This window comes from Haliaeetus albicilla, chromosome 7, assembly GCF_947461875.1.
Source record: "Haliaeetus albicilla chromosome 7, bHalAlb1.1, whole genome shotgun sequence".
Lineage (NCBI taxonomy): Eukaryota > Metazoa > Chordata > Aves > Accipitriformes > Accipitridae > Haliaeetus > Haliaeetus albicilla.
Window position 1 is genome coordinate 31,977,782 of NC_091489.1, and position 25,645 is coordinate 32,003,426.

Below are 25,645 nucleotides of genomic sequence, written 5' to 3' on the forward strand. Positions count from 1 at the left end.
TTTAAAATTAGCTTTATACTGATACACCAACAGGATGTTTTTACATGCTTTTAGCACTATCTGTTTAGAGAGATGAAATTAAAACTTAAGGCAATCTTTCTTTCTCTGCCTAAAATCAAGCTAAAGAATAAGGATTGTAAGAAAGGCCTGTGGCTCCTTAGAACATATGCTGTGTCCTGTGGTATGATACCAATAATATATCATAAATGCCATAGTATGAAATAGCAAATACAACTGCTCTAGGACAAAACCCAGCAAAGCCACTGTGGCACCACCACCCTCACCACAGTGACCTTTCTGGGACTGGTGCTGTCCCACCCTGCCACCAGTTGTGCCTTGTCCCTCCATATATGTACATTTTTATATCTTTTACATATCTTCAGCATCTAATTGATGAACTCTCAAAACAGGGGCTGCTAATAAGTCATTCCTTCGAGGAAAGACTGTGTGAGAAGCATAGGATCCAACTGTGTGTGATCTGCAAAGCTTTAGAAGTGTTGGGCTGTCTCCAGTGCAGGTGAGAAGGACACATGGCTCCATCTGTGAGTCTGATGCAAGTGGTGCCTTGGAGCATGGCACCTATGCAATTAACTTGCTCATATAGACCAAGTCTCACATATCCTGAGAGCCGTTCATCTCCATATCATGTGTCTGGTGTATCTAGCACAACCAGGACACACACCATGGCACGTGGCTGAGGAGGTCACTTGTGCATGGCTGGGTGTTTAGGCATGGGAAGTCCCAGTCCTGGCTTTTTTTGTTGCAGAAGTAAATGGGTAGTAGAGATGCAGATGATGCTAACCAGGGCTTATGAGTGTTAAGCTAAATATAAAGCGACTTGATCGTGGCAAGCACATAAGAGGGTTCAGTAAATGTTTATATTGATTAAACTATTAACAAGAATAGCAAATCCCATTCCACTAATCATTATTATATTGCTTTCCTGCCCTCTCCTCACTCTTTCTCCTCCCCTGAATGTTTTTCCTAGAATACAGTAAACACATATAGGGAAATTTCTCACCTCAGGGGCCCTGGCTGTCTGAAACACCTGCCAGGTGTTCACTGTGGAGGTGAGTAGTACCTGCACACTGGGCTCTGGCTTCAGTGGAGCTGTCTGTGTGGCTAACCTCTGCTTAGGAGAGGAAAGTCTGAAGAAAAGTACCCCCAAAAATTGAGACAGACTACTAGTAAGAGAATGACAATGCTGAGGAGTGTTTAACCCAGGGGGATTCTGTCTTAGTATCTTTTGACAGGCATACAGACATTCAGGAAGGAATCATATCAGCTTGTAGATTCGTTATTAACATATTTTCAAATGGTGAAAGGATGTATTCATGTAACCAGCTTCCCTCTGTTTCTCCATCACCACTAACATTTTGGTTCTGATGGGAAATAATTCTACAGTGTTGCCCAAGCAAAACTGTTATTTTTGAAGTCCAATTCTGTGCTTTCTTAAAAAGGTTAAAAAAAAGGAAGTATTGCAGTTGGGTTTGGGGAGAAAGAACAGGTCTTGGGTGATCACTTATTTCTGTTCTGAGTTGTAGGGCAAAGGGTTTGGTGCTAAAGTTTGTGTTGTTTAAATAGACTTATAGCCCAATTACTTTTTTTTTTAATGGCTCAAAGTGATCTATTGAAAAAAATTTGTTGGAATTTTTTTTTTCTGAAAACTCTAATCAAAACTTGGAATATTTTCAGGGATTTCTGAAAATCCCTAGTTTTAATGGCAGTATGGAGGGGAGGGATGTGTCTGTGTCCCAAAAGATGCTGGCAAAATCTTTTGGCTAGGTTTGTAAGCTTTAAGAGCAAGTTACTTTAATTTTTTTTCATGTTATACATTAGTGATGAAACATTCAAGACTATTTAAGGAATTCAAATCCCTCATTCCCACTCAAATTAAAAGCAGCTGGGCATTCAGATCCTTTAGTGAGCTTCAGCAGTCTATAACTTCAGTGTTAGTTTGATATAGCTGATTTGTCTTAAACACACTTTTAAGTGCAGTTACATTATAATTTATCTCATGGTGGTATTGCCTCACAGTCATAATTTTATGCTTGTACACAGTAGTTCTCTGTATCCCAAAGGACCGGAAAGCTTTATAAACAAATGTAGGCCATCCCCAAGTCCTCAAGCAAGCAAAACTTCCACTGAAGTCTTCAGGAGCTTTGCTCACATAATGTCTCCAATTTCAGACCATGAATACTACTCTATATACAAGCAGGCATCATCCTTTGAGTGAAGGTCACTTTGGGGGAAAAGCAATAGCCATGTAGCAGCCCACATGTGTCCCCTGCAGTAGTTTGGAGGAGAAAATAATGGTTATCAGCCGAAATTGCACAAGGTTATGTGGATAGAATGGGATTACGCACTGAGGGAGTTGACAACTCTGGCTCAAAACAGGGTTCTGGCTAAAGGAAACCTTTCCTGGGACATTCTTCAGAATATTTGGCTTTGGCATTATTCATATAACTGGTTACTTGCCAAATATGTAAAGACTAAAACCCCAAGCTTTTCATTCAGGAATTTTCTGCTTTAGCATGTTCTCTCCCCATGCTTTGATGTTCTGGAATTAAATTGTTTGTTTTCAGTCTGGCTTGATATTAAGCTGGTTTAATGTTTTATAGAAGCTGTTCTGAAAGCTTTCCTTTTCCTCTCTGGATCCAGCCCCCTGGATGGGTGACATCTCTTATCATCAGTCGGACAGTTCTGAGTTGTGGCTTTAGATAATGAAAACCAAGCTTTAGCATTTTTCTTCCCAGCAGAGTTCTTCCTTTATTTCCTTTCACCTCAGATGTTTTTTCTCTGTATGTGCATATCCCTGTGTGTACAGTACAGCACTGTAATATGCAACCCAAAATTTCAGTGTCTTGGTGTTCTTTTCCTTACGGATCAGACTTGCAAGGGAGTTGGAGACCTGTCTCATGGTTCAGGAGGTGCTTTCTGTCTTCACCTGCAGTTTTTCATTGTCCTGCAATTAAAGTCACCACTCATAATTCTCTCCTGCTGGGAGTTTGTCACTTCTGATCCCAGCTATGCTCCTTCCTGTAGCATTTTTTCATTGTGGCATGCCAGTATTAATGTGTAGTGCTCCATGGGTTTCCTTCCTGGCTGAAAGACATCGGAAGTGTTTTAGCTCTTCAGTGCTGTACAGTCATTTCAACTGACTTCATTCATACTGCCATTTTACTCCCTCATCACACCTGCACTGTATCACTGCTGTTACAGCAGCCACTGGTGAACATGTTGCAGTGCAGAGAACAGACTATATCCACCTATATGTTCAATGTAGCATCTACAGCACGCTTTATGGCCCTGATCCAAAACTCAGAAAGGTCAAAGCAAAGATGCTACTGAGAACTAGACACCTGAAGGTAGTGTTAGATGGAGAGCTGGGGACCCTCTCCCCTTTAGCAAGAAAAGATTAGACCAACCAGTGGGGACACCTGGAGATCCATCTCATTTGCTGTCTTACTATTTTTTCTTCTTCTTTTTTTTTTTTTTTTCCGTTCCTCCCTCTCCCCCCATTCTAAAGCCTAAATCAATGAATCACAGCAGGCTCTGAGTGCTTTGTCTTGAGCAGGGATGTTGGGGAATTTGCCATTTCAGTTGTTCTAGCCATGCGCTCCAGTAGATGTAATTCAAGAGCCATCACAGCCTGCAGTAGTGATTATGCAGGAATGGGGGAGAGATGATCCAGCAATGAACAAGCTACAGGATATTTTTGGTTTTGCCCTTTAAAAGCAACTACCATGCCTCTTAAAATTCCAGTGAAATGCCGGAGAGCAGCTAACACTCTGCCTCCAGTGTTGGAGACTGAGCTGGCTGTTCTTGCATTTGCTACCAATCTAAATGTGCTGTAGCTCTGGCTGCAGGGCTCAGAGGAATACTTACTGACAAAGCAGCAGGCTCTAAAGCACCACCTGTGCCTCCTTGCTGGGAAAGCCTGTCCCTTTGCTCTCCCAGTGATTTTGGAGGCAGTACCTGCAAAGCAGAACTGAGCTCTGGGTAAACACGCACCACCAAAGCCAATGACAGACCTCGCAAAAGGTTTTATGTCAGTATTTATGTTAGTTATTTAAAGCACATTTGGTTCACATCACTTGATCTGATATGAGATCTGTATATATGTGAACATGCACCACTCTTGACAGCTGTGGGTTTACAGCTGATTAGGATAGTATAGGACAGCATTTACCAGTTAAGCCAAATTTTGCTTGTATTCCTTTGTCCCTCAGGTGGCTGGTTGCATGTGGCTGTGCCCCGAGCTGGACTCCTTGGGGCCAGATTGGTGCAGAAAGGCAGCATCCTTCAGGTGTCAGAGTGCTGGAGGGGGCAGGAGGCTGCTCCTGGGCTGCTTTCCTGGCCCTCCCGAGCCCTCTTCCTACCAGCTGGGTCGCCCTTCCTTGCCCCAGCAGAGGTAAGAGCTGCTGTTGCAGGAGATGCTGGTTAGCTCTGTCAGGTGCATGTAACTAAGCTGTGAGCATGCTGTTTCACATCAGTTTTTGGACTTCAGCAGGGGCACGAGGAGCTGCAGTCTTCTTTTCTTCAGGAAAGTCAGGGCACAGTTCAGTGGGCAAAAGAGGACCGCGACACAGAGGGCTGCAAACAGAAAAGTGCCTCTGTTTCAACCGCTAATTCAATAGCAAAAGAGAACATTAATCTGTCAAAAAAAAAAAAGGCATTTTCAGCACAGCCTTTATGGGCTTTGGATTCTCAGAGCAAACAACCCAGAGGCACTACTTCCCCCATCCCACTCCTACCCCAGCGTCCTTTGCACAAGGGCTGTGGGGCCAGCAGGAGGAGGGCTCAGGTGGGGAAGGGGCCCGCTCACAAGCCGAGCTCCCTCCACGCTGTGCAAGTGAGCACTGTACCCCTCAAATGCAAAGTAAGTAATGGTAGCCAGGAGTGGGTGGTTAGCAGGGTGGCCATGAATGCGGGATCCCCCCAGTGCTGGCTGTCTGGGATCTGGAGTGGGGGCTTGTAGAGAGTAATGGTAGAGCTGGTGATGCAGAGAGTTAGGTAGCAGATCTTTGGGTTATTTACGTATCTACTTTTGTGATATACTTCGTACTTCCCACCTGGGAAAGGAGAAGATGATACCTACTTTTTCTGCTATTTCATGAAGGAGAGCTTAGCTGCCTGCTCTTACAGCTTTTTTTGGTCATTATTCTCTCTACTAAGAAATGAAAGTGCACTGGGACTCTGCAGCCAGGGTCATGACATCCCCGAGGCCAGAGTCTGCTTCCCCTGTCAAGGCTCTTACATGCCTGAGAAACACCTTCAAATGGTGACAAGTCTTGCAGAGGAGACTTAGCATGCAACTAAATAATATTGTTCATAAGGCAAACAAATTTATAATGTAAATAAGTAGGTATAAATGAACATCACATGTAATAAATAGATTGAAGTCACGCTTTAATTATCAGGTTATTTCTAATCAGGAATTCTTCCTATAAACAGCTAGCCCTGACAACAAACCTCTTTCAGTGAATGCTAAGGCAGCAGTAACTTCTGTGTGAAGAGCTAAGCAGGAAGAGAATTTCTGCCATCTGATAAAGGCTCAGTGCTGCCAGCTACTGAACTGTATTTTGTTGATGGGAGTTATGGGGTTTTATTTTTTTTCCAAGCCAGGAGGAGGAAGCTTACGTGGTCGCTGCAACAGTGGGGACTTTGCAGAGCTGATTCTGCATGTTGGCTCTATACTACCCAGGTAGTCTTAATTACAAGCCCAGCCTGGGAGAGCAAGAGTTTTCCAGAATATTAGCTAACACCTTTGAACATGTTTTAAGCTGTCAATGGCAAACCCTGGTGAGGAGTGGCCACAAATGATGACTTTGGTTTTGAAGTTTTGAAAACCATGTTAAGGAAAAAAAACTTACTGGCTAAAACATTTTAAAGACATTTCCGCCCTCATCTAGATATTGTCAGAGAAATGCTATATGTTCAATTGTACTTGACTGCTACAAGTGGTTCCTACCTGGAGCCTTGAAAACCTTCTTCCATTTATAAGAGGTTTTTCTCTCAGGTAACCTGCATGTGTCTGGTTCCTCCTCTTCCCATATCAGTATTGATGGCTTCTTCATCAGCCCATACATGCCTGCGAGATTAACAGGGTATGAGCTAAGTTAATTTGTACAGCTCATTCTTGGATTACATCATGATGTTTCTCCAAAGACATAACAGGTACAGGTGAAATATTGCCACTTGAAAATAATTCTAATTAAAAACCTGAATGCAATGAGGTCTATAGCAGCCATCCACACTGGGGAGGAGGGAGGCCGTAGTTTGCAAGACTTACAGCATTAGAAGTAGAGCTCATTGAAAGACTGTGATTCCTCCGTGTGCCCATTGAAATTTGTTATTACATATTCTATTGGAATTTCAAATCTTTTTTTTTTTTTTTATAATCGGTTGCTTGAAGTTATTTTTATGAAAGCTTTAGAAACTTTTCCATCAGTTATATGAAGAGGCCATACAGAATAAATAGGAGAAAGCCCTGCTGTATGAACAACCTAATGCACTTCAAAAGGCCTAGCAACATGCTGTGATGTCAGATTATTTGTTGAAGGTCCAATCAATTTTCTCATCAGGCAAACATTACAAAATTACTTTTCTCAGAAGCAAAGCAAGCAAAGCATTTTTCCAAGAAATACTCTTGAGGAAAAATCAAATGGCATTTATTAGAAACCATCACTTGCTGGGACTTGTTCTCTTTAAGGCACTTATTCACTTCGTAATGGTAAGCCATTGCATCCAAATAACATACAGGGACAAATTCAGGTTTAAAAGTTTTCTGCTCTGTAGGGCAAATGAATCAGAACTGGGTCCTGTTTGTCTGTGGTGTAGTGAATAATCTTTGAGAGGGGATGTTTATCTGTTTGTTTGCTTACCTAGCTTCAAAACAGGGTGCCAAAGGGCTCTGACCCATAAAAATGCAATGTCTACTGAAGGGACTGTATTTCCTTTAAATCTGGTGGCTGCTCCAAGTTGTCTCCAGACAGTGCATGTGAGGGAGAGGGGACAGGGTGGCTGCTGGTTGAGGAGACGGTGACTTCCTGCTCAAGGAAAGAAGAGACCTGCCTTGCTTTAGGGAAAGAAGGCTGGAATACAGTATTAAGGAAAGTATCTCCTTAGTGTTGCAGTGAGAGCCCAAGGAAAGCTCTGGGTGAATTTTTGTGGCCAAGAACTGTCCTTCTCTGTGCTGTGTTTGCTGAAAGCTGTAAAGATATCTGAAAGCTGTAGCAAAAGGCACATGGGTGGAGCTCAGCTCCTGTTAAATGTGTGTTCATACCTGTAATGCGGGCCCAGAGAAAAGTGGCTTGGACTGAACCTCTGATTCACATCTATCCTGGACCCAACTGTCTGTCCCATGGTTTAACTCCTTATGTCATTCTCATATATCAGATATTTATCATGTATCTCATTTGTCGTATCTGATTAATAAAGTGCAGTGCCAGATGTATTGTAATTATGCTTGGGCTAAACGTGGTCTGTGGCACATCCCTCTGGGAGTGAGCAGAAAGACTTGCCTTGTCCCTAGTCCTCTGCTTCAGTGCTTTGCCTCTCTGCTTCTCAGAAAACAGTGATAAGACTTGAAGTCTTCTTTTACCTGCTCCCATGTTTTAGTTGCAGAGTTGATGCATTGCCTTGTTTTGCATCAGACAGCGTGAATCCACATGATTGACACAGGCAGACATAACCTGTGCCCTGGAGCTGGTGGCATGAATAAAAGAATCTGCTAGAGAGGTCCAAAGAGAGATGCAGAGAGCAAATGGATGACAGTAGCATTCCTCTTGCCACCTCTCTTTCCAGCATCCAAACACTTGGGGACTTTGCTTCTGTTGTATTGTACACTTTTTTTTTAAAGGCTGTAATTTATTCTCCTATTTCTGCCTGTATTTTTATTTTCTGGACCTTATATAAATAACACTGAAGTCTGCTGTTCTTGAATGGATGGATAAGAAGGGCACAGTCCCTCCCTTTACAGTCTGCTGCCTGGTGAATTAGTCAACACTGTAGGTATGGTTATTGGAACTGCTCAGGAATTTTCCATGAGTGTGTTTACTCATTGGAAAATGTGGTCTCCATAAACTGAAAGCAGGATGGAAATTCAAATCTCTGATGAGGAATAAAAGCTTTCCAGATTCTGTGTGAGTCTCAGGTAGCAAGAAAAGATAGAAAATGCATTTTTAATATACGTAAATATGAAACTGTAAAGGTGGCCAGAGGGAAGGAGTGGAAGGCAAGTAACCTGAAAGGAGTTTTAGCTTTATATTGATGACATATCAATTAATTTAATGATGACCACTTAAAATGGGAGTGAAGAAATCAAGGCTTTAATGGAGGACAGGCACGTGGACTTTTACAGTAAAAGGGCAGTTCAAATACAAAACAGATTTGCAGGGGCTAGAAAAATCAAAACTTTCTTGGCACAGGTCTAAGGCTTAAGTGAACTTGTGCAGTGTGTATGTTGTGTTTACACATTTAGGACAAGGCAGAATGGAACTTAAACAGGAATGCTGAGACCTATGGGGAAAAGCCTATGGGAAAATGGGGAAAGCAGTTAGTTGTAGCACCAGTTAGACATACAGGCATAAATGTCTGTTTTAACCACTGGGAACGGTTCTCTGATGACAAACATTTTATGGGAGGAAATACAATTACTACTCATTATTGAAAATAACTGTTTGTTATTCATCAGCCTGCTGTTTTAAAAAATTAACTCCCTGTAGTCTGGGGTTAGAAATGAATGCTACCTGGCACAGCTATTTAGCAGGATAATTTCATATTGGATAGCTCATAAGTTTCAAACTGTTTGACCAAACCACAGCAGCGAATACCTAATAAATGTAGTCCCAGAAACTAGGGAAAACCACCCAAGAACAGAAGGAAGGCTCTGGTTTTTGGACAATATCTTCATAACAAATCATTTGACTAACTATAAGAAAGCATCAGGTCTAAGAGGTTTTCACTACGTGCATTTATAATTCAGTAGACCTGAAAAACAGGTTGATTTTTAAACCTCTGGTGGCAGACTGTTGTCTAGTCTGAACTGCTGCAATTTTTTTGAAGACAATTTTACTAAATGAACCTACTGTGGGGTGAAATTCATCTCTGTGCTGGGATTTTTTAAGAGCTTTGGTACCACAGGCTGTACCTGCTGGACGTTTCCTCCCAGAGCCTCCCCAGAGAACCAGCGGAACAACTTAGTGCCAAAGTGAAGCTCCTGGGGCTGAGCTGACCATGAGCCTGGCCAAGTCCTCTGTCCTGCAGCAAGGAGAACTCTGTAGAAGAGTTTGTTCCTGCTTATCTTTTCCTACTGAAAATGCCACAGCAATTGTTCTGTGTTACCTGCGAGTTTGCTGCGTAATGTGTTGGGAAAACAGTCTGTCATTTGGATGGGAAATTTCAAGAGAGTATATTTAAAATAAATAAATAATCTACTCGGAAGTTCTGTAATAAAATAGATAATTTATTTCTATGTGTGAAGAAAGTATTTAATAATCATACATAGAACTATTCAATTTTTATACATGTTCAGTCTTATTACATAATTTAAATTAAGTCTCTAAGCATATGTCTTAGAACTGTTCAGAAGGTTTCTGTCTCCAAACACTGTAACATGGGAAGCCAGAGTTGCAGAAACCTTTTCTTTCACTTGGTTCCCTTTCCCTGTCAAAACTGTCCTCTGGAAAATTTTCCTGAAGGCTTGAGGTGAGGGGTGGAGAAAAAAAAATAGAGGTGCACACATGCTCCAAATACTCTGTCTGACAAGCTGCATTATTTCAAAGGGAGAAATAGATCTGTAGAACTCTTCGAACTCTACTCCTGGTATTTTTCAAAAATATTTGTCTGGTTGGAAGCTGTCCAACTCTGATTAATGGAAAACAATGTTTCTAAACTGGTACAAAGTTAAGCTCTTGTTTGGGACATTTTTAAATTAGTGTAAAGGTTGGGTTACATCTGTGAATATTTCAAATGACTTACAGAATCAGAGGTTAGTTTATCATCATGCATGAGTGATAAATAAATAGTTTCCCAGATACTTTTGTTTCAGTTTACCTTGCATCTCTAATCCTACCACTGCAATTGCATGAAAATGTGTTGGCTGTTTGTTTAAAGAATGACATGTCATAAATACAGATATCTTTCTGGTGATCTCTCAAAATACTCTTCAGTCTTGTGTGGTTTAATGATTGATGAAGCTTGGAAATGAAACTCTTGTTTGGGGTTTGTTGTAAGCTAAACTTACACCCTGGGAGTAAAATGCATATGAGCTAAGAGGGGGCAGTGTGAGGAGGGTGTTGCTTTAGAATGCTAAAGAAGGCTTCTGGCGGAATTTAGGAGCCAGTATAATGTAAATATCCAACTACCTGGGCCTTGTTTGGTTTCTTTTTGAGAAATGAACCATTTCTGTTCATGTTGCCTGCAACCATAAGATTTGGAAGAAAGCTAAAAAAGGTCATGGCAGCATATGGCTCTTTCACCTCCTTCTCCTTCCATAATATTATATGCATGGCTGGTATTAGTGGCGAGCATGGCAACATGTTCTGAATACATGCAAATAAAATAACCCATTTTTTAATATATGGCAGACCAAGATGCATTTTTAATTATTGCTTAAAGATCTTGGTTTGCAAACAAAAATCCTCCAGCCACCAACAAACAGATAAAAAAAGTGCTGATGTGCACAGTGGGTCTCACGGCTACCTGCTGCATTTCACAACAAACCGAACTTGCTGTTCACAGCTCAGCTCCCACTTTCCCTGCCCACGTATTTCCACATGGATGGCTGCCTGGTTTGTTCTTTTGAAATCTTGATGAATTTCTCTGGCCTATATAATACAGGTCAGGCTAGCTGACCAGACTGATCCCTGCCAGGATTAAAAACCATGATCGTGCAGATTCCTGAGGACTCTGCACAGGGTCTGAAGTGCCAGCCCCTTCCAGCACACAGCTTTCCTGCTCGGTCCAGCAGCAGCAGGCAAGAGTGTCAGCAGTAGCAATGTGATGTGGGGGATGGAGGTGTTGAACCCAAGTGGGCTCTGCCTGCTGGCCATGAGCAAGGGGATGGGGACGGAGGAGAAGTGTTGCTGCAGCTTTTCTGGATTGTGTAACTCACTGATCATGTGTTTTTATGTGTATGTCCAGGGTGCTTGGCTCTTGGCAGAGAAGTTGTCTGTTGAAATAAGAAATTACAGAAGCGCTTCAGGGAAGTGAAAACTGGCCTCCCCAAAAAAATCCAGAGGTGTTGATGCATAGCTTCTTTTGGAAAAATTAAAAAGCACATCGAGCATAGATGACACATAGATTCTTATTTTAAAAAAGAAACTTTGAATGGGAAGCTTCCCTTCATCCTAAAACAAATAACTCCTCCCAACCTATAGTTTAAGAATGTGATCAGTTTTCTCTGTCTGGGTTGTTTCATAGCCCTGACGGGTGCTGAATGAAAGTACTTGTCTAGTTTTGATAAATCCCCAAGAGATAGGAAGGCAATATAGTTGCAAGACAGTTTTTCGAAGACTTCTGTATAACCCATATTAAAGGCACAAAAGCATAGCTACAAAAAATTAATCATTTGACTCGTAACTCCAAGCATGGTCATTTACAGCCTGGAAAATGGCCTGGTTTATCCAAGGTGGTCTGCAGCTGTTGTAGCTGAGTGAAGTTAAATAATGCAGTACTCTTTAAAATTGCATGAGTATATGATTGTGTTTGCTTTATTCATTCATAATTCCTACTCCCTTGTAGTTTACTGCAGTTAATGATTATCTCATCTGTTTAATCCATCTCTGAAGTGAGTGGGAATGGCAGATTGTTGTGATTCTTCCTTGCTCATGCCATGCACGAACCTACACTATTGCAAAAGGAGGCTGAACTTTCCCTCTGTTGTGAGTTCAGGAATGACTGTGTGGCCTAGCCTTTTATCTTAAGATAAGTGTAGCATGGAAAAGTGAGTAAGGAAGGGTTACCTTCTAATAAAATAATTTGATTGACCACATTGACATCCTGAGGAAGGAAAAGAATTTCTACGGTGCGTCCACCGCACAAGGGAGCGCTTCAAATGTCTCTGTCTCTGGTTCAGGCCCACCATAAGGTCTCACTTTCTGGATCTCTGTCACAACTGTGCCTCTATGGACTAAACTGTATGACTAATCGAAGTAGGTGGATGCTGAAGGAGAGGTGCAAGGCAAGTAAATGTACCAGGAGAGCATCTACCACTGCTACCTACTGCAGAACAGAACTGTAAAAACAGCTTGACCTTTAGAAGAAGTGGAAGCTCTCCAAGAAGCCATGGGGCTGCTAGAAGCCTTAATATTTCAGCACTCTGTAGTCCTGCCAGCACCTCAGTACACAGCCCTGAGCAAGCAACCGCAGCTGTGGACACCCTTCCTTGCCCATGATTAGCTATACTTGCCACTGCTGGTGTTACTGCCCTCGCAGCTCTGCTCAAGGAAGAGATTGTGTGAGTGTCCCATGAAGTATAGAAGAAAGTAATCAGCTGGATTAACTAAACCTACCTATTTAAATTGATCATATGATCCAGGTGATCTTGCCTGGACTAACTTAGGAAGAGGTTATGAGAGCCGCTCTGCCAGCAGCATCATGGGGATGAGAACAGATGGCCAAGGATGACAATCCTTTAACTCCCACTGGTCTAGCTGTCTGCAAGGGGAGCTTTCTCCAGGCCCTGTGGAGTCCTCGGAACAAGGTTTGGAAACAAGCACTTTCCACTGGTCTGAAACACCGTGGTGAAGTGCAGGGTGAGACAGTCTTTTGGATATGGGACCTACAATAACTTAGGAATTAATGCTATTAATTTGTATCTGTTATTTCTCTGCTTGTGAAAAAGGTATTGTCCTTCCTATTTAACAGATAGGCATGGAGGGAAGGTGATAAAGTACCAAAAAATCCAGCAGTGGTCATGTCTTAGCTGAGATTCAGGTACAAGGAATGAAATCCTGACCCTATGAAAATGAGCAGGACTTTTGCAAGCAACTTCAGCATAGCAGAGATCTGAATGATCAGAGGGAGGCTGTGCTGTGCACCTGGAGGCACTGCTCAATCAAGCATTGTCTCCCCTGCAGAAACCTGAGGCATCACAGAGGAATGGAAATAAAACAAGGAAGGAGAAAGTAGGTGGAAACAACTGGGATGCATGATGGTTGGTAGCACAGTATGAAATACTGTGAGGAATGGGAGAGAAAGAGTGGAGAAAAGTGTGACAGGGTAGTGGGAAACCAGCTTTGGTCCCTGGAGTAAGGGTAGGAAGGAAGGGTGGCAGGTCTCCTGAGTGCTCTGCCATCGTGGCTGCTCTATGCACTATCAATAGGTGATCTACAGACTCACAGATGTTATAAAGTTTGGCAGAGCTCAGCATAGAGTGCAAAAAGACCTGAGGGACATTAAAGACTCTAAAAGGAGAAGACAGGATCTCTTAAGACACTGGAAGTGTTTTGGGTGCAGCTAAAGAAAAAAAACACAGTTCAAATAAATAATCTCTAAGCCATGAGAAAGGCTAAGACTAGATGCGAAACAGTGGTTTCTCCATTCTGTCTTGTCCTGGCAGTTTAATTCAGGGAGCTGAACTCTGTGCAGGCTAGCAGGACAGGGTCACTTAACAGCTTTGTGGGGCTTGCTCTTCTTGGCAAAGCCAGAGACAGCCAGTCTTTGGGCATGGCACAGTAAATACTGATTTCACTTAGCCCCATGTCTGTTGTGCTTGTGTGTGTGATTTGGTGAACCCCAAGATACTGCAGCAACAGAGGCTACAGCAATTAATCAGACCAGTGCTCTGATTGTCTGAACTCTTCTTGAGTCGGATCAGGTTGCCGTCTGTTGGGTCTTGCCCATCTCTGCATTTTTTCCTCCTTGCCCTGCCCCAGCCTCCCTGCAGTCAATCCTGAAAGTCATGAAGCAATTGCCAGCATTACCAGGCAACGTGCCCAGAGAGCAACACGGTGCAGCAATTTCTCAAGCAGCTCAATCCCAGAGTACTTGGACAGGATGCCAAGAGCTCTTGCAGTACAAGCTCTTGATAGTACAAGCTCAGCTACTGGAGGTGAGCAATCAAGACTCCTTCTCTCCCCTTTTTCCCTCTACCTCTTTGACCTTCTGGTCACAAAGAAAGTTTAAACATCTGATCTAAAGGCTCCAAAAGCTCAAAGCCAGAAGAACCCAAGACTTTTCATGAACCAAGTTAAGCTATCACAATACAAACTATGAATTTGGAAGGGAACTGACTTGCATTTCTCTGTATCTTTGTGTTACAATCTCTTTGGACCTAATAGCACCTTAATTATTTGGACTGCCACCACAAAATCAAGGCATTAGCCTACCTGAAAATTTGGGTGTCTGGACCTGTACTAGAATAAAAACCAGATTATTTTAGTTGTCATAAGCCTTTTAATTCTAGAAGGAACCATGACTAGAGGGTTCTGTCTCCATTGTGTTACTCTGAAAGGCGTTTAGGATGCATTTCAAAAGCTGTGTTTATATCAAACAAGTATCTTTTTACTTACACTTGCAAAGATATAATGGTAAAAATTTCCTATGGGGACAAGTTATTAAAAAAAATCATAAAAACTAGCACAGAAGTCCCTTTCTTTGGAAACCAAAAATTGCATACACATGAAGTGCGTAAGAGGAATCTTTAAATGGAGAAAGTTGTTTAATGGTTCTGCCATATCTCGTCCCTATAGCACAAACTCTCTTTTCTTCTCCTTGTCCAGATCCTGCTGAACAAACTGCATGTTGCATGTGGGGACCTATCAATGTAGTCTTTTGATTCGGTTTAAATTGTTTTATTATCAGTCAGCTGGTGGCTGGTGTTCATGTTCACCCAACCCATGCCAAAAATATTACAGCAGATCTTGGAGAATAAATACCAGCACTCACTTGAAACTGTTAACAAAGAAATCCAAGAAAACTGTGAGGTTTCTTCCCCACCCCCCCTCCCCGACATAGTGCTTTGATCTCCCATGCAATTGGGTCAGCGCTTGGGAAATACATTTTAACATCCCCATCTGTGATGTGAATACTGTGCAGGAGATCCTAAATGTAAAACCTCACGGATCCTACAATAGACTACCCTGACAAAAAAAAAAAAAAAAAAAAAAAAAAAAAAAAAAAAAAACCACAAAACCAAAAAAAAACACAAAACCAAAAAAACCCACACAAAACCAAAAACCTCCCCAAACCTGCAAAAGCCCTTAACGAGCCCAATGATCAAAGTATTCAAAACCACAGATATCACTGGGCCAGATCCTCATTTAATTAAAACAGCTTGGGCCCACGGAAATCACCAGCTCCCACAGAGCTTTACTGGTTAAGAAAGTCTCTGTTGTTCGTTTCCAGAGCAGGACTATGCTGATAACCTTTGTGAGCATTTAGGCCTTGTCCGCACAGGCAAGTTTTACCAGAATCATTTTACTAGTGTAAATTAGTCTAAATGCTCATGCAGGCAGCTGAGCGTTTGGTCTGAAACCCTCTGTTTGTGTGCAGGGCACCCTTTCCTGGAGCCTGCGGGCTGCTAGTGAATGGGGGGATGTATCCTGGGCCATGCAGAGTCGCACAGGATCTGACCACTCACGCTTCTGGTCTGCTGGATGCTTCTGAGGAGAAAAGCAATGTGAGATAACCTGTGCCACTGGGTCCTGAATAGCTGCAGCTAGCAGCAGGTATTGGCTAGGGTTCCCTACCACCTCTCTGAAGGCTGTCTACAGTAGGGGAGGCTTTGTGGTGCATGCTCTGACTTCCAAACTGTCCTTCCTCTGCAAAGCCTGGGACCACAAAGAAAACTTTCAGTGCTGGACAGCAGTGCAAAGGGTCTCATTATTTGTCATGGTGAGATGTGGATGCTCAGAGATCTTGGCTCAGTGTGAGTACGCATAGAGGCTGCCCTGGGGAGACCTCAAAGGGAGCCTCAGAGAAACCACAGAGAGAAGAGCAAGGAGGAGAGGGATGGAGAAGCTGGAGAAGGAAGGAGGCAGTGTGGGGAAGCAGTTGGGAGAGCTTCACTGCTCAAATGTACCTTAGGCAGGCTCACAGTGGAGGAGAGGGTTGGCCTCTTCCCTTGTAACTCCATAGTCCTGGCAGGCAGTGAGGTTACAGCCCTGATGGCTGAGGCTTAATTTTCTGTCACTCCCAAGAGGTGTAAAATTATGGCTGCGAGGACAGAGACTCCTGGATAGCAGAGCTAATTCAGCTAGGGCATAAGCCAGCCTGCCCATTGGCACCCTTCATCTGGCACCTAGAAAGAACTGGGGAGATTCCTCAGCAGAAGTGCTTACAGCCACCCCCTCAGTAGGACACTTGCCTCGTGCTGTCCCAGGTGAGCTCTGCAGGTTGCTCTCAGTCCCATATCCCCACAGAAATGATGGCAGTGTGGTTCAGAGAGACAGCCCCAACCTGCCAGCCAAAGCTCTGACCTGACTGTTTCTTATGAATGCCACAGCAGGCAAAAAGCCAAGACGGACCTCAGGTTTTTTAATCCAGAAGAGGTTAAAAATCAGATACATTCCTTCACCTCAGGTCACTGTCTGAGTCTCCGCTCCCCCTTGTTCATCCCTGTGTTTTCTCCCAGTGTAAGTCCAGCCCTCTGTGCCTTGGTGAGACCTTCTCCTCCTCATTCCTTGGCCTACCTTGCCTTCCTCCAGGGACTGGAGTCTACTGGGGCCTTTCACAGCCACCAGAGCAGGCACTTTCCCCTGGAAAAAGCAAAATTTTTGTTTTGCACAGCAAAATGCAATGCAGTTAGAGTGTTATAACCCATTCCCTAAAGCATTCTTGCCTCCCTTGTTTGCTGATGAACTACAACGATCTCACAATCTTGTGCATTTTGATTTCTACTGTAGGCACAATCCACAAGTTTGCCCTAAAAATTACCTTTCAGGGATAAGTGGCTTTCTATGAAGGTTTTCATTGTCTTCTGATACTCATCTTCAGTCATATGGAGCTGGGCTACCTCCATGCTTGAAGAGCACTCTTCTTCCGTAGCTGTCCCCTCCTCTCGAGGAGGCCAGTGTGCAGCAGACACCCTGAAACCTGCTTTATCCAGGTTCCTTGCAAACATCCTCCCAATGGAGCTGTTGGACACAAGAATTACAATTGCTCTCCCTTTCACATCAATGTTCCTCTCCACAATGCCAAAGGAGAAGATTATAATGAAGCAGGTCAAAAATGCGATGGAAGTGCATACAAAGGCATAAAAGAGGCAGGAAAGGGTCATCGCGAGTAATAAGTCTGTGGCCAGCAAGAAGAAATGCTGCAAGAGGAATATCATCGTTAGAAGGATTAGCCACCGCCTTGCTTGCAAGCGAGCCGAGAAAACTGGTAGGAGTCACCGTGTGCAACCATGCTGTTATAAAGCCAGGAAGCGTTGCAAAACATGCAGAGGCAAGTCAAAACCCTGTGGGGAGGATGAGTCATTTTCTGGGATAGAGCAACAACGGAGATTTTCAAACCACATACGTTTTCAGGAGAGAGCAGTGCTGTGTTTGTCTTGGCTTTGTTGTGCACTTGGATGCTCTGCTAGGCTGAAGTGTAAGGATTCATTTTGTAAGGGCATTTCATCATGTGTCATCTTTAGGGACAGTGATGCATATAGGTTATTTTGAAGCAGCCATTTTTAAGGGATTTCTTTAAGTAGTGTGTGTGTGGCATTGGGAAGCCACGGAGTAGAAATAATCCCCGTATCTGCTTGGCATGCTACAACTTAAATTTACCACTCTAGCTACTGCTGTAAAGCAGGCAGTTTCAGTAAGTCTGGGAAAGGACCCAAGCAGGCACAGAACTGGAAACCCTGGCCCATGCAACCAGCTCTTATTCTGCTGTAAAACATGCCACGCTGGGAGCGTTGTGCTGCCTGGCTGAAGGGACTGCATCAGTCCAGGAGGATTTAAGTCACGTCAGAGATGAGAGAAATGAGCTGGGTGCTAGAGAGAGAGCTTTTTTGATTGAGGACAGATTTTAGGGAGGGTCCCGCCATTTCTCAGGCCACCAAAGTGGCAGGCAGAGCAGTGCCACTGTCAGGGGCGTATTTATCCCTGACTGCAGCAATGCCCTTTGCATGTGGAGCGCAGCAGGGCTCTGTGCTACAGTTGTAGCTTCTGCAGGATTGGGAAGAGCCTGGTAGACTTGGGAGCAAGACTGGCAAAGGTAAATACTGCAGCGCCAAGGCTCAGCTAAACTCCAGCAGTGGGTCAGGAGGGAAGCTCCCACATAAGCTTCCTGGCTGCCAGCTCTCTTACTGCTTTCTCTGAAGCAGCCACTGATGTTGGAAGCAAGACCTTTCCCTTCTTGGTCAGGGTGGAGGTACTGCTGATCACCGCTAAAACCTCAATGTCAGAACCTGCTCTTTAAATAGTATCTTCCTTTTTTTTTTTTTTTTTTATTTTTGTTTTTAATGTGGATTGATGTAAAGGGTCCCCCCAAGAAAGTGTGTGCGGCAGGGTGTGTTGTGTTGCAGGTGGGTGTTGTGTTTGTTCTCCGCTCTAACTGGAAAGGTATTGGGAGCGTGGGACAGGCTGTCAGCATGATCCACACGTTTTACTAGTCCTTCTTGTTTGTCTTCTGCACAAACATGCAGGTCCCATCTCGTGGATCAGTAGCACTGTGCTATCACAGCAATCCAGCTCCAGGCACTTCTGAGATGGAGTTGCTGCTAGCTGCACCCCAAAACTACCCTGTGCACCCCACCTAGCATGTGTATAAACACGCAGAGCTTTATTTGAAGTGGACAAAGGGATGCAAGCCTCCAGTTTGCCTTTAGGTGGCTCATAAGCAGTGAAAGGCAGCGGGGCTGTGTGCATTGGGGGGCTCATCTTACTCATAAGGTGCCTTTTAAAATCTTCAAGCCCTTCATGCTAGAAGACCAGGCCAGGACATGGTCTGCAAATGGTCTGTGGTGGAAGAGGATTACCTGCACAGCTTATTTAGCAGAAAGCGGGTACCATCGCTATGGCTGGCACAGGAGTCGTGACTGTGAACGCCTGTGCTTGGTGCCAGCCAGGTAGGAGGTGTATTCTGAGCTGGGAGAGCACAGGAGATCCCTCCCGGTCAGTGAGGACGGCACAGCCCTGGCCCTGCTGCAGGGCTCAGCAGGGAGAGCGTGCAGCGAAGCAGAGTGGCCACCTGCTCCAGCGAGAGTAGCTGTGGGGACACGTGGGTGCCGCGCTGTGCCGGAGGGTGGGCACTGGCCCTCGCCACCAGTGGGTTAGCAGAAGCAGGTGGCCCTGGCCAGGCCGGTGTGTGTCTCACCAGCTTGAGGCACGAGCAAGGCAAGCTTCTGTCTGCAGCTTGGTGGGGCGATACCTGCCAGGCTTCGAGTTGGCAGCCTGAGCCTCCTCTATCCTTGCGGTCTTGGCCAGAAAAAAGTCTATGGTCCTTTTTGCTGCCAAAATAAAAGAAAAACCCAAAAACCTCTTGCCTCTGCAAGAGATGAGTTTGCACCCCCTCCTTGCTAGGTGTACTGACCGAGCATGAAAAGCCTCCATGCTCCTCTAAATACTGGAGCCTTAAGGACAGCTGAAAAGGCAGGACAGGGGAGCACCCTGCTACTGGGGAGATGGGCTTTAATTGTCCTTTGCTGGCCTTCAGGTATTTTAACGTTCACCCGTTGGTGATGCCCGTTTGAAGATTTCCTTAATGTACTTCAAGACTGATTAATTTGGGAAGTGCAGTTCTGTGCTGGGGTGCAAGGAAGACTGACGGTCTCAAAGCAGAACCGTCACAGCGAGGATTAGCTTTAGAGCTAGGCACGGCGCGCTGCGTTTCACCTCTGCTCTGGGGTCCCTTTTCTAAAAAAATAGTTGTTAGAGAACTTGGCCTTTTGTTTAAAAAAACGAACTTTTAAAAAACTGGTGGGGGTTTTTTGCCTAGTAAATATACTTTTTGAGGGCTTCCCAAAGGACGGAAGGGGAAAACTTAGCCGCCCCCCCCGCCGCCCCCGCCGGGGGTGCAAAGCCAGACGGGGCCGGTCGCCGGGACCCCGCCCCCGCGCCCAGCCCCGCCGCCCGCGGCGCAACGGCGCCACCTGTCGGCCGCTCGGCGGGGCCGGAGAGGCGGGAGCCGGCAGGGGGCGCGCTGGCAAAGGCGGAATACCCCCGCCGGCTGCCCCCCGCGCTCAGCTGGGGGTTCCCCGCAGCCCCGGGTGACCCCCGCTGGAGCCAGTGCTGCTTCCACCGCCAGACCGACACTAGCAGCTCTTGAGATGGGGTGCGACGGTATTTCCATCCTTGTCCTAGGTTATAACCCTTCTGATCTTTCCCAGAAACTCAGCTCTCTGGTTCAAAAGAGGTAAACCACCAGCTACCCAGAAACACTGCAAAAATCCTTTTTTTTTTTTTTTTCCTCCTTTTTTCCAAGGAATGATTTCTCTGTTCAGTGGTTCTTCTTAGTCGATGAATAAACATTAAAATGAGAGGCTCTAGTATGGGTCAAGAAAACACTTCCACAGTAGTGATTCCCGCCCCCCGCCCCGCTACGTCTGGGAACAGTCAAGACCTCAGGCCTGTCCTGGGTTTTACCATATTCATAAGCATAAAGATATTTTGCCAGTAGGTGACCCATAGGGCAGCAGTGACATGTCCGCTAGCTCCACTGCTGGCTGTCACCCAACTTAGGTTTTGCACTATAATTACTAAGCTAACTCCTCCAAGGGTTTCCACTGCATCCTTTTCTAAAGGGCATTAACCCTTGGAATGCCACATCATTTTACTCAGCAGATTGTTGTTTTCCGGACTGTTCAAGAAATTACTGATTAATGCTCTACTTCTGCATGGGGTTTGCTGTTTCTCATGCTAAGCAAAAGGATTAAATGCCTGTGTCAGCAATGTGAGCTAAGCTATTGAGTCATTCCCTCAGGTTTGGCGTGCCTCTCGGAGAAGGTGTCTGGTTGTTTCCAGCAGCGTGATTTGGGATTTTCACTGGGGCAGAGGCGGTTGTGTGCTGGAGATCTCATGGCAGGCTTGAGTCTCTCTGATTACAGCTTCCTCCACAAATTAGCGTGTTAGAAGAGGCAGAAAGAAAGTCAACCAAACTTTCTGTCTTTGGGTCAGGTGAATTCAATAGTAGCTGCTTGAGAGGGAAAGGGAGACCCATGCAGAGGAGCAGTGATTTGGGGCAACATTTCTGCTGTAGCACTCCACCGTGCCGCAAGCTTGGCCTTTGCCCATGCTGGACAAGGGGTTCCTGCCAGTGTCGTGGCAGCCATGGCACCGGGAGAGCTGCAGAGAGAGAAAGGCTCTGATTCAAGGTAGGTTCTTTGCTTTGCTAAAGGTGCCCAGACAAAAATCAACTTCTGCTCACTCTCCTTGCAGGATGACTGGAAATTGTTGTCGCAGGAGAACAGGCATCTGCTTTTGCCACTGGGCTTGATGCTTCTTTAAGAATATAAACAACGATCTTTCAGAAAGTCTAGATTAGCCTTTATTTGGGGCTTGCCAAAATTGCTGGCCACCAAAAAAAGGGACAACACCTTTGTGGATGTTCAGTGTCTGTCAACTGTGGCTTGATTTGGCTATGTGATTCAAAAAGTCTGTTATAGGGAGCTGTATATTTTTTTAAAATCTTCAGACTGCAGTTAAACTCTGTATAATTAGAGAGGTTTATCTTAAACCTCTTTTAAGCAGTTCCTAAAGTTCTGCTTATTTTCTGATCAATACCACCATTGCATTCCTGATGCTACTAACCAAGCAATAAAAAGTGATGTTTTTCCTAAAAACTACATCCTGAAGTCAGATTTCCAGAAGGCTTGGAAGCTTTACAGGGGCACCACAGGGCTTTGAAGCACTTGCTGGGGACCAAGGTTTCAGGCCAGCGCAGTCTTCTTTTGGTCTTCCTTTTGCTGCCTGCTTTAGTGTGGACAGAACGATGGGCATCTCAAGGCAGGAGAAAATGGAGCTGGAAAGCATGACTTGAGGGGCTAATCGCCCTCATAACTCAGTAGCGCTGCTACTGGGCCAGGTTTATTTTGCTGCTAGCCAGGGGTGTTGGTTGAGCCGTGCTCCATGCGGGGCTTGGCCTATTTTTCTCTCTTTGAAAAGGCAATACCCAAGTAGAAAGTATAGATTTTAGTTTTATAAATTAAATAATTCCAATAACATTAAATTTTATGGTGGCTTTACAAGGGTTTCCCTACCTTTTGTGTTCATCCTGCTGAGGAAGTGGAAGTACGGATTTAGGTTTTGTGACTTGGACTGCACTCAGGAGAGTTTCAGAGATATGAGAGCTAAAATGCAAGTGCAGTGAGAGCTGTCAGAGTCTCTTCAGTGGTCAGCAGCCTTTTGCAGGCACTCCAGCAGCCTTTGGGAGCTGTGAGGAAACAACTCTTATTGAAGTTTGTTCTTTTTTTTTCTGCCTGTTTGATTGAAATCCTTACTGCAAAGCATTACACCTGCATGAAAGATAACCAGGAAATTCAGTTTTCACCAGATTAAAATTGAATTCCGTTCTTCAGTGCATGAAAATTGTTGTTTAAAGCTGCAAAGCATTGTTTTGTTCCCAAGTGCAGGAACAGAGTTTACTTTCTGCTTTATTCCCTTCATGTTTGCTTTTCCTGCTTTCTCTCTTTTTCAGGAGGAACATGAAAAGAGGAAAAATTAGACTTAGAAAGAGAAAAAAAGATGGAAAGAGGGAGAATGGGGGGAGAATAAAAGTTCCTATTTCTTTCAGTTCCTTTCTTGAAAATTTTTATTGCTAGAAAAGTTGAGATGCTGTTTTGATCCCAGTTCAGTTAGTATGGAGAACTTGTACACTAAGTAATAAGCCTATACACAAGTATTGGAATCTCTTGCAGTGCTCTGATGTGATTTTTACCCCATCCTTCAGACTTCCTAAAGTGAAGTGAAAACTGACTAGCTAATGCATTTTCTTTTTCAGTTTGGTACCAATAGCAATAGTTGATGGTAATAAAATAATTCCTTCAGTTCTTATCTGGCAGCTCAGTCTTACCCGACTCCTAAAAAAGGTCCCAGTTGCTTATTAATGGAGGCATCCAACTGTTCTGTGATGTTTGACACCACTTTGCTATTCTGGTCTTTAATCTAAAGAAGAAAACTATCAGCTTGGTCAGATACTAATGTCCTAGATGTTCCACTGCAATTCAATAAAATACTGACCTATTTATTTATATATCTCATTAGATGCTCTGGTACTCTTCCCATTTATCTTTTCTAAAGGCAAATTTCCTGTCTTTTACTTGAGGCTTCTTGCTCTCTGTTAAATATTGTTCAGTCATAGCCTGCTAATTGAGTTGAGTGGGAGCAGAGAGAAGAAAATGAAAAAGGCAACTAATAATGAGTGATGAAGTAGCAAGCTATACTGTACGCACATTAATGTATGGACCTGTCACACACGCAGCTTCACTAAGAGAAGTTTAAGGACACATAGCCCTCAATGTCTGAAAACCAGTGTGTGAGCACATAATTATAGGGCACACATATCACAGGGTCAAACTTGCACTCCACAGACAACATTAAATTATTAATATGTTAACTTGTAAGTATTGACCTTTTCAGTTGAAATATTCTTTTATGTCTTAAGTCCATATAATTTCTTAAGTTAAAAAAAAAAAAAGTATGATCTATAGAAATTTTTGAAACCTTCACAAACATTATCAGCCAGTTAGGGATCCTTAAGTTAAAACAAAGTCCTGTGTCAACTAACTTGACTAATAGATTGCCAGCAATAGAAAACTTTTGTCTTCTCTCAGATTTTGGCAGTGGGTTTCCCAGCCACTGAGGACTTGTAGCAATGTTTTAATGGTAGATCTTACGCATTGGTGCCTTTCCTTAAATGCTTCTCTGAACTGGATCTCAAATTCTTTAAAAGGTCAGCTACTCCTGAAACACTATTGCTCACAGAAATGGTCTCTGTTGATTCCTGGCATTCTCACAACCCAGCTGTAGCTCTGGCCTTTCACATTGTCTCAGCCCTGAGCTGTACCCTGACATGAATGCCCAGCCTAGGTTTATGCTGGCCTCCAAGGCCCTCTCTAGGTAGAGAACTCCTGAAGACAGAGCTGTAGGCTGATCCATACTCCAGGGGATTCCCTCCATTCAGAGACTCGATATGCCTCAGGTGTTCTGGGATCCACCCCTAGCTTCCTCTGGAGCCTCCTCTGCAGCCCCCTAATGACTTGTAGATCTGCATTTTTCCTTTCTCTGAACTCCAGCTCTAGGTTGATCCATGGACCAAGGAGCCAATCTTTCAAGTGTTTCCTCATAGCTGTGAAAGGTCTTCTAAAACAGACGATATCTTGCCAGAATTACGACCCTAGCTGTCATGGTCTTGTAAAACAATTTGGGTTGGAAGGAACCTTTGGTGGGCATCTAATCCAATCTCCTGCTCACAGGTGGTCCAATTATCAGGAGTTTTGCAAGGAAGTTACTACAGTGGCAATGCTATGGTTCTCAGAAGCCCTCCATCTGTAGAGGCATTCAACTGAACACAGACCTGGACAACCTGCTTTGGCTAACCATGCTTGACCAGGTGGGTTGGACTAGATAATCTCAAGAGGTCCTTTCCAACCTCAACCATTCTGTGATTCTTTAAGGACCATGTTCATGGCTATCAAGTATTCTCTGCATGTGAGAGAAAGAGCTCCTTTTTGATTACTGGAAATAATCCAGTGGGGGATTATCTGGGAAAATTAAATAGTTCTGGAAAATATGCTTTCCAGTGCTCTCTGTAAGCCACCACTGGACTGTAAACCACCACTTCCCTTTGGGTAGTCAGCACAGGTTTTATCTACAGCCCTCCTGCACTTCATGGAGGCTATCGGGGCTCCTTTCTGTTGAAGAACCTCAAGTCAGTCTCAGGGCATTCAGTTGGCATTAAAAACTGGAAACTCTGAAGACCAGAGACCCCCAGTGGAGATTTATCACGTTTTGCTTGACATGAAAACATTCATGATTCTCTCCAGAAAGTCGGAAGACTCGGCACGGGTCTTGAGAGCAGCAGGAATGCTACGAGCAGAAGTTCTTCCATATTTTTAAGGTAACCTTATGTACCTGGCATATCTGTCTTGTATGGGAAACCTGAGCAGTAGAATAAGTCCCTGCCATAAACATTTTCAAAGTTTTATGTAACCCTGCCAGCAATTGCCAGTTTACAGAGTGGAACAAAATGGGTATATTTATAAGGGAAAAAAGTACAAAAATCATCATATGAATTGGTCATTTAACAGTTTCACAAATTATTCAATGGGCTTTAAGTTGGATGAATGGAAAAATAAAATTAAACATTAGATAAAGTAGAAATAAAAGTACAGAAGAATTAATCAGAACAACTATTCACTGTTTAGAAATGCAAGCACTGCTTTCCCTCACTTGGTCAGACCCACCTGATTAAACAGCAAGCTCCTAACACAAGAGATCATGCATTTCTCTGCTGTGGTGCACACTGGGCCTCTAACTAGCATCTTTAAGTCATGTTTTATAAGATAAAATAAATCCTTTTCCCATCATAAATCCTATATGAGTCAGTATTATTCCAGTTCTGCAGCTGAAAAAAATTAGGTCAGACGGGAAGAATGACTTGATGAAGGCCACCAGGGAACTCTGTGTTGGAGTGACAATTAGTGTGGAGGAGACCCAGGATAATCAGTTGGGTCCTGACATTTGCTGCATCCTTTCCATACTGGAAA